The following is an 8,411-nucleotide window of genomic DNA, read 5'->3' as shown; positions in this document are numbered from 1 at the left end:
AACTTGTACAATGAAGATCAACTGGTGGAAAACATCTTCAGTGTACACGAATGCTTGGTAACTCAAGTAGAAACTACCGATCAAATGAAGATCATTCGTGTACACTGCTGTGGTTGCTTCCCTGGGATGTACCATTTGGGAGATTCCCTGGGATGGAAAACATCTCAAGAGATAACTCAACAGGTGTATGACCCCAGTTATGCGTTAGAGATCCGCCGTGGTTGCTTCAATGGAGATGCCTTGAAGCTGGAGATGCAGATGAATATTGTTAAAATGTACAAATGTTTATGAAACGGGGAAATGTTTATGAAACTTGTAATGAAAATTTGTACGTCGAATGATAATAATTATTTGTTATTTATATTTTCATGCACATGTCATTAAACATTAAAAAAAATGAAGTTTTGGTCCGATTCGATTTGTAATGATTATAAATAAAAATGAAATGTGATCCACGGGATAGAAATAGAAAAATTGTTTGTAGCGAAGATTAATTCGCGGCGTGTATTTTCCACCCACATTCATTCATCATTTTGGTCTTCACATACAAGCGTCGGTGTACTTACATCAGGTGTAAAGGGTCTTCTCATGTAAGGGTTGTGTGTTTCACATGAACGTCCTCTTAGAATTCATTCAAGCGAAGATTTATTCGCTGCAAATTATTTCCTCAAATTTTGCAATTTTCACTGTACACGAATATATGTTCGCTTATTTTCATATGTAATGAGATGATTTCATGTGTTTAAAATTTGGAAAATACCCATAATTTGCAACTTCAATAAAATATACGCATTTTTATTTTTTGTGATGTGACAACAATACTGCACACTGTTCCGATTTGATATGTCATTACAGGCTTAATACAGTAATCCATAGATATGAAATGATTTCGTTATAGGGTTTTATTCGAAAACACACTTCTTTTTTCAATGATGAAATATAATTTCAATACAATTCCGTTCACTGTGGTCGACCTCAAATATGAAGATCAAGCGAATAGTATTTCGTTTCGTGACAATGAAAGTGTCAACAATAATATGTAAATTCAAAGATTGGATGCGCCATCATCTTCGTTTTCAAGGGTTTTACATGCGAAGAAATGTCCGTTTTACTGATTAGATACTGTGTAAGGAAGCGAGCAACCAATCGATGGATCAATCTAAGGGGTTTACATGAAGAGATCAGTTGTTTTACATTATACTTTGAATTGATCATGAGTCATGACATCCAAATTGCAATCATAGAATCAAACATAACAACAATGAGTCGATTTATATCACTCCACAATAAACTCACTACATAATGTAAAATATAACTTCAGACTATAATCAAACATAAATTCATAATATTGTTGAATACACAAAAACATTCCATAATCCGTTTACATAAGTACTGCACAGATTAACCAAAAATATAGCTGTTCAACAATACAAAGGAAGCTCTAGTCTGATTCATGAGATGATGACTCGTCTATCGGCCCTGTCAGCGACACGACCTCATGTTCGATGACGGGTGGAATGTATAGCTGAATGGCTTCGTTCACAGCATTGATCCATCGGTTGGGGATGAAAACAGTCAAAGAATTTTCAATTATTGATGCGTACTCTAAGTAAAGATGTTGAGGAGTAAACATGAAGTCCTCCGGAGGATTGTCTCCATTTGAAGGTAGGGGATTCCGTAGGCCAAATTGTCTGTATATGACACTTGTGCAGTAGGAGGTAGTTCCCTGAAGGCCCAACAAAATGATGAATGGAGAACCCCTCATCTCGTACATCATTTCAGTAAACAGATACCACGGAACAATGAACCTAATTGGGTGAATATCCGAAATAAAATTCGGAGGCACGTGTGCATTGACCCTTTGCACTTGTAGATTGGCAAAGGAAGTGTAGGGAACTGAAGGACGGGGCAACCAATGCAACTTGTCTAACAACCAGAGGTATAGAACCAAAGGTGATCCACGGCGAGAATAGTTGTTTTCCTCGGGAACAAATTCGTTAAGACCAAGTAATGTCTCAGCAAGTACCAGGCTAGCCAGGTTTGGGGCGTTTCCCATCAGTGCAGGAACTACCCGCAGGAGCCTTTCCGAAGGCCGGCGTCCTGCAGCCGGACATAAAAAAAAATGAGCCAGAACCACAAGCATGATCAGTTTGCTTTGTGTGTGGTTGATGGTCCTCTCAGCTCCCTGGACACGCCAAATGTACTCGTCTATGTTTGTCATATTCAGAAATCCATGTTGGAGGGTAAACAAGAGAGCATCAAACATTGTACATCCATAGAAGCTGTCGCAAATGTGGACGGCCATATGAGGATCTTGATGGACAGGCAAGATCATGAGTGCATTTGTACCACACCTAAGGATTGAAGCAAAGTCCTCTAGCGTCGGGCATATGTGCATTTCCCCAATAACAAAAGAACGAGAGTCCGTATCCCATCTGCTTTGCATGTGGGCCATCAGTCCGTCGTTAACGTTTATTCGTAATAGAGGAAGAATCTCATCTACATGATAGACACTAAAAGGGACAGGGTCATCGTTGATCAGACTTAAGTATCGCTCCAGCTGTTGCTGCGATAAAACCAGCATGTCTGGGTCCATCTCTACATCCATCTTATGAGTTTTACGCTTAATGACTGAATGAAAGACAACGGTAGATTGAGATTCGGGAAGGAGTGAGAGTGTAATGTGAGAGTGAGAGTGAGAGTGAGGGTATGAGAGTGATGATCTTGATACAGCAGTAGTTGAAGTTAATAAATGAGTTTTCATTCTTGAATTGACATCAATACATACCACAGGTAGGTGCATTACATGTTGCGAGGATATCTTCGTTTATGAATTGGCAAACATATAGCGAAGAAGATATCTTCGTCTCGGATATTAAAAATATGGATTGCCCCAAAATTTAACATAAGAAGATATCATCGTTTCGGATATTACAAATATGGATTGAGCCAAAAAATGAAAATAAGAAGATATCTTCGTTTACGAATTTCTAAATTTTCAGTGAAGAAGATATCTTCGGCTCGGATATTAAAAATATGGATTGAACCAACAAATAACATAAGAAGATATCTTCGTTTAGGATTTTGAAAATGTTTAGTTGCGAGGATATCTTCGTTCATGAATTTAAAAACATATAGTGAAGAAGATATCTTCGTCTCGTAGTTTCGAAATATCGACTGTACCCCAAAATAAATTAAGAAGATATATTCGTCTAGGAATTTGAAAACATATATTGAAGAAGATATCTTCGTCTCGTAGTTTCGAAATATCGATTGTACCCCAAAATAAATTAAGAAGATATATTCGTTTAGGAATTTCTAAATATATAGTGAAGAAGATATCTTCGTTTAGTAATTTGCGAACATATATTGAAGAAGATATCTTCGTCTCTGATTATCAAATTAAGGATTGCACCGAAAAGGAACATAAGAAGATATTCGTTTAGAAATTTGAAAATGAATAGTTAAGAAGAGGGCCACAAGAAGACATAACAAGATAATTCTGTTTCAAGAGGTGGTCATCATGTCAATATTACGGTTGCAAGTTTATCAGTTTGATCATGTTATAACTCCATACATTAAGATCTGAACTGCCTTCCATACATTAAGATCTGAATTGCATTATAAGTTATAAATCAATATCAAACATCCATACATTAAAAATAGGTCAATTGACCTGTGTGAACATAAGATTTACTGTACAAGTATAATTCCGTATAACACATACAAAACCCTAATATCTTGATCTAATTGCAGTCTTTAACTTGAACCTATTGACATTGTGGTCAGACATAAGAATTCTGTATAAATATTTTATCCTCAATGTACTCAAAGCTTCGTCGGCCTTCAAAAGAACAAGAGAAAGTATAAGAACATTTAAAATTGATAAATGTCATAGAATAACATATAAAAAACACTCACATTTTTTTCGTTGATGTCACATGACCAACCCTTCATCTTTCCTCTATATGTTTCCATATGTCTCATTAAATATACACCGCAGTCGGTCTTGTTTGTTTGGTCTTGCCAAGGCAGCTTTGGGGCCGTTATCCTGTACATCTTAACCTTTTCTGCAAATCTTTGTATGCCTTGCCTTTCCAAGAAAGTCGAAAAACTATCGATTTGATTCCTCAACTGGACATACTTCTCCAAAATTTTCATTCTATGCGGACGACCGGAGTTGTCTAGGACATTTATTTGGGAGTCTTTAATATTCACACATACAAGAAAGAAATGTCCAGAAGTGACGACAGGTAGGAATATCTGCAAAAAGAACATAACATTTGTTATTTTATGGCAGTCTTGTTACTTGGAATTGAGGGATATGTACATACCAGGTCAGCGAAGATGATGTCTTCTTTTGTGACATGGTAGTTTCTCATGTCTTCTTCAAGGGATTGACAAAATAAGGTCCTATCATACTGCAGATTAACCTGCAAAATAAGGGGGGAGACTCAAAGTCATGAACATTGAAGGATACATAGAACAAAACAAGAGAAGCACTTACATGTGAAATTGTTGAAAAACATATTATTCGTGGCTCATGCCTTGGCAACCTACGGCATTTGAAGTGCACAATTATGGACCAAGCGTCCACAACTTCGCTCGCAATTTCACGACCCATTTTCACCGTTTGAAAGAGCTTACGGGTGATATTACCCGGTGCACCTACGTACAGAACGTCCCTGCAAAATACATTCATTTACAAGACCATAACTAACTAATTTAATATTTGAAATTCCGAAAAGCATGAGAGGTAACTTACATTTCAGGCAGGTCTTCATCGAACACAAAATCGGCTAATCTCTGTTCCTTGATGGTTATGTTGTGGTCCAACATATCTGCAACTTGTTGCATGTAGGGGGATCGAAGGTGCACAGGAATTTTCGTGATCTTCCTCTTAGGATATTCTCTAATGTTGATGCATCCCCCCCCATCACCTTCATCTTCATCTTCAGAAGATTCAACGGCATCAGAAGCCTCAACCTTTTCCTTGCCTTTAACCTGATCATTTGGTGCAACAGATTTGGGTTCCGCAACATGTTCATTCCCTTCACCCTGAGCATTTGGTTCAACATGCTGCGCTTTGGGTTCCTCAACCGGTTCCTTCCCTTCACCCTGATCATCGTCTTCAAGAGTGGGTGTCTGCACTGGGGGTACCTCATCCGGTTCCTTGACTTCGCCATCATGATCAGTTGGTTCAACACGGGGTGAGGCATCTTTGTTGGGAAGAACTGCATCCTCAGGTTCGTCCGGTTGAAAAGGGGGTGACTTTCTTTGAATGGGCTGAAATGCAGCCTGTACATCTTCCAGTTCAACAAGGAGTGATTCTTCGTCAATGTCATGACCTACATCCTCAACATCTTTCGGTTGAACAGGGAGTGAATGATCTTCATTGTGCAGAACTGCATCATCGAGATCATTCGGTTCCACGTGATCCGAACAATTTTCTTGATGGGGCATAACTGCATCCTCAGGTTCGTCCGGTTGAAAAGGGGGTGACTTGGCTTGAATGGGCTGAAATGCAGCCTGTACAACTTCCTGTTCAACAAGGAGTGATTCATCGTCAATGTCATGACCTACATCCTCAACATCTTTCGTTTCAAGAGGGAGTGACTGATCTTCATTGTGCAGAACTGCATCATCGAGATCATTCGGTTCCACCTGATCTGAACGATTTTCTTGATGGGGCATAACTGCATCCTCTAAATCATTCTGTTCAACCCGTGTTGTTTGATTGTCTGCATGGTCCTCCAATACAGTCTCACATGTGTAATCAACCCGGGGACTAATGACTTTCAAGCCCGCACACGGTAAAGTGTCCACAAGTGCCTCCCTTGTAGGATCTTCCACACCTACATGAACCGGACCATCGATCACCACCTTCAAGTGTTTCATGAACCCTTCAGACTCTCTGAGGTTCAGGAAACCGGCCTCAAAAAAGGGCTTCGGATCGATGTTGCGTTTCTCCAACTCCCCGGATAGGTAATTCAGCTGTTGGGCTGTATCTTTAAAAGTTTGCAGGATTTTGGCGGTCAACAACTGTACATTATGAAAAACAGACTTCATTAATCTTGAAAACAGGCTAATAATGAACAATGGGAGTCAATTTATTGTTTCCACATACCTCATTATCGTCTTCTTTTACTTCAACCGAGTCAACTGGATTCTCGGGTTGTCTAACTGCTAGGCGCGCCCTTGCCCTGCCAAGCCCAAAACCACCGGCACGACCTTCTAAGTTGGTAAACTCCAACACGCTGACGTCATCCCAACAGGAGATGATTGGAAATTTTCTTTCGTAGGGGATACGTTCACCTTCCACAAAAACACCATCTAGGTAGCAAATCTGGAGTAAAGGAGTGGGAGACATGTTAGAAAATATTACATATCTATAAATCATATATAAGAGAGGCAACAATACTTACCGATAAAAGGGTTATAGGTCCATCGAAATATGGATTTTTATTTTTACTTGCTTTTTCTTTCCAACTTCTTACACTGTCAATCAATCGTTGAAGTGTAAAGTGGCACCAGTTCAGTTCCTTTATGTTATCAACCTCCATTAAGGATTTGAGAATTTTGAACCTGAAATGAAAAAAATACATTTGTCAGTATTCAAAAATACAATTAGATATATAAGAGGTTTGAATACATGTTTACCTGGCTCGTGAATTTTGAACAGGACATAAAAAACTAGAGACAACAAAGACAACGAAGTCTATTTTGAAATCGTTGTCTGCACTTGTGTTACTTAATATCTTGGGGATCATAGAAAGTGTTTCGGGAGCTTTGGAGTCTTCCCCGGTCCATCTGGTCTTCCAATCCCTCAAGAAATTAAAATAAGCAGGGTCCTTAGTCTTGTCCAACCCAACGGACTCGACTACGTTCATTGAGCCTCTAGGGAGGTTCATCACGAGCTGTACGAGATCTTCATCGATACGGATCTCATCACCGTTGGCCAATACCAGAGAACTCTTATCCGGGTCAAAAGATTGGATTACATGTTTGGAAAAATGAGCAAGGCACTTGGAGACGCCCATTGTAAGAAGAGAACCAAACCCGATTTCCTTAACGGCTTCCCTCTGTTCTACGCTCAATTGAGGAATGAGTTGAGCGAGGCCATGAGGTGATGATCTGGTTAGAAATGTCACTGGACGTTTCTTGCGGGTTTTGGTTTTTTGGGGAGAGGGGGGAAACTCTTCATCGAATGGGGTAGTAGACGGAGAAATATTAGTGGTTTCTGGGGGTGGTTCTGGTAACTCTTCATCGACTGTTGGATTGGAGGTAGGAATAACATTTGGTTTTTTTTTAGGGGGAAAAGGTGGTGGTAAAATATCATCAGTACCTGCAGCAACATCAGTAGCTTCGACAGCAACTGTGGAAACTGATTCAGCAGTCGATGAAGACTTAGTATTCGTCTTCGGATTTCTCTTCCTCTTCCTTTCATAGGTCCTACAAGTCATTAATTTTGGTGGGATAGCATAAATCAGTATTATACGAAATAAATTGAATAAACATGTGTAAAATTAGTATAAACACAATAAGATCAACATACCTCTCTGGTTTAGTGCTGGGATTGACGTTGGATGCCGGAGTGGGTGCAGTTTCGTTTTCGTTTATGCTCCTACAAACTTGCAAGACGACCTCTCGGGAGTCGATGGGATGATCCACTTCCATGTTCTTGCCTTGGTTACCCGACATGTTCAGAAGATATCCTTGTAGTATAAACGAAATATCTAGGGTTCGACGTTCAGTGTTTGGATTATCGCCGGGAGATAGAGAGAGAAGAATATGAACAGTTGCTTATGAAAATGAAATTGAGGGAGAGTCGGCTTGTAGCGGGAAATTGAAATTATATCAACTAGTCATGGAAGCGAATAAATATTCGTTCGATATCGTAACTTCTTAAAAAAATAATAAAAATAAATGCAAAGTAAAAACTATTCATCGAAGCGAAGATTTATTCGCGGAATGTAAATGCACGGGTAAGTGAATTTACATTACAGGCAAGTTGGCTTCTCATTGGAGGGGAGGTGGTTTTACATGAACGTGAGGATAAAATTATTTGAAAATAAGAAATCTTCGCTTTCAATCATCTACTCGAAAAACAAAATTCAAGCGAATATTTGGTCGTTTACTGATTGTCAATTTAATTTAATTACATTAACATTTATTAATAAACGGAAAAAAATAAAAAATAAAAAATAGCCTGGTAATTGAGGCGAAGATTTGTTCGGTTGCTGCATGTCATCTTCAATTAATTGAATTAATATTTAATACATGGAAATATAAATTCCATGTCAGTTTGGTCTTTACATAGACGGGTAAATGTGTTTACATGGTAGGCAAGCGGTCTTCTCACGGGTGGGTATGGGGGTTTTACATGATGTTTTTATTAGAATTAATTCAAG

The sequence above is a fragment of the Impatiens glandulifera genome, chromosome 1 (assembly GCF_907164915.1).
Source record: "Impatiens glandulifera chromosome 1, dImpGla2.1, whole genome shotgun sequence".
In the NCBI taxonomy this organism is placed as follows: Eukaryota; Viridiplantae; Streptophyta; class Magnoliopsida; order Ericales; family Balsaminaceae; genus Impatiens; species Impatiens glandulifera.
Note: the sequence above shows the minus strand (reverse complement) of the source record.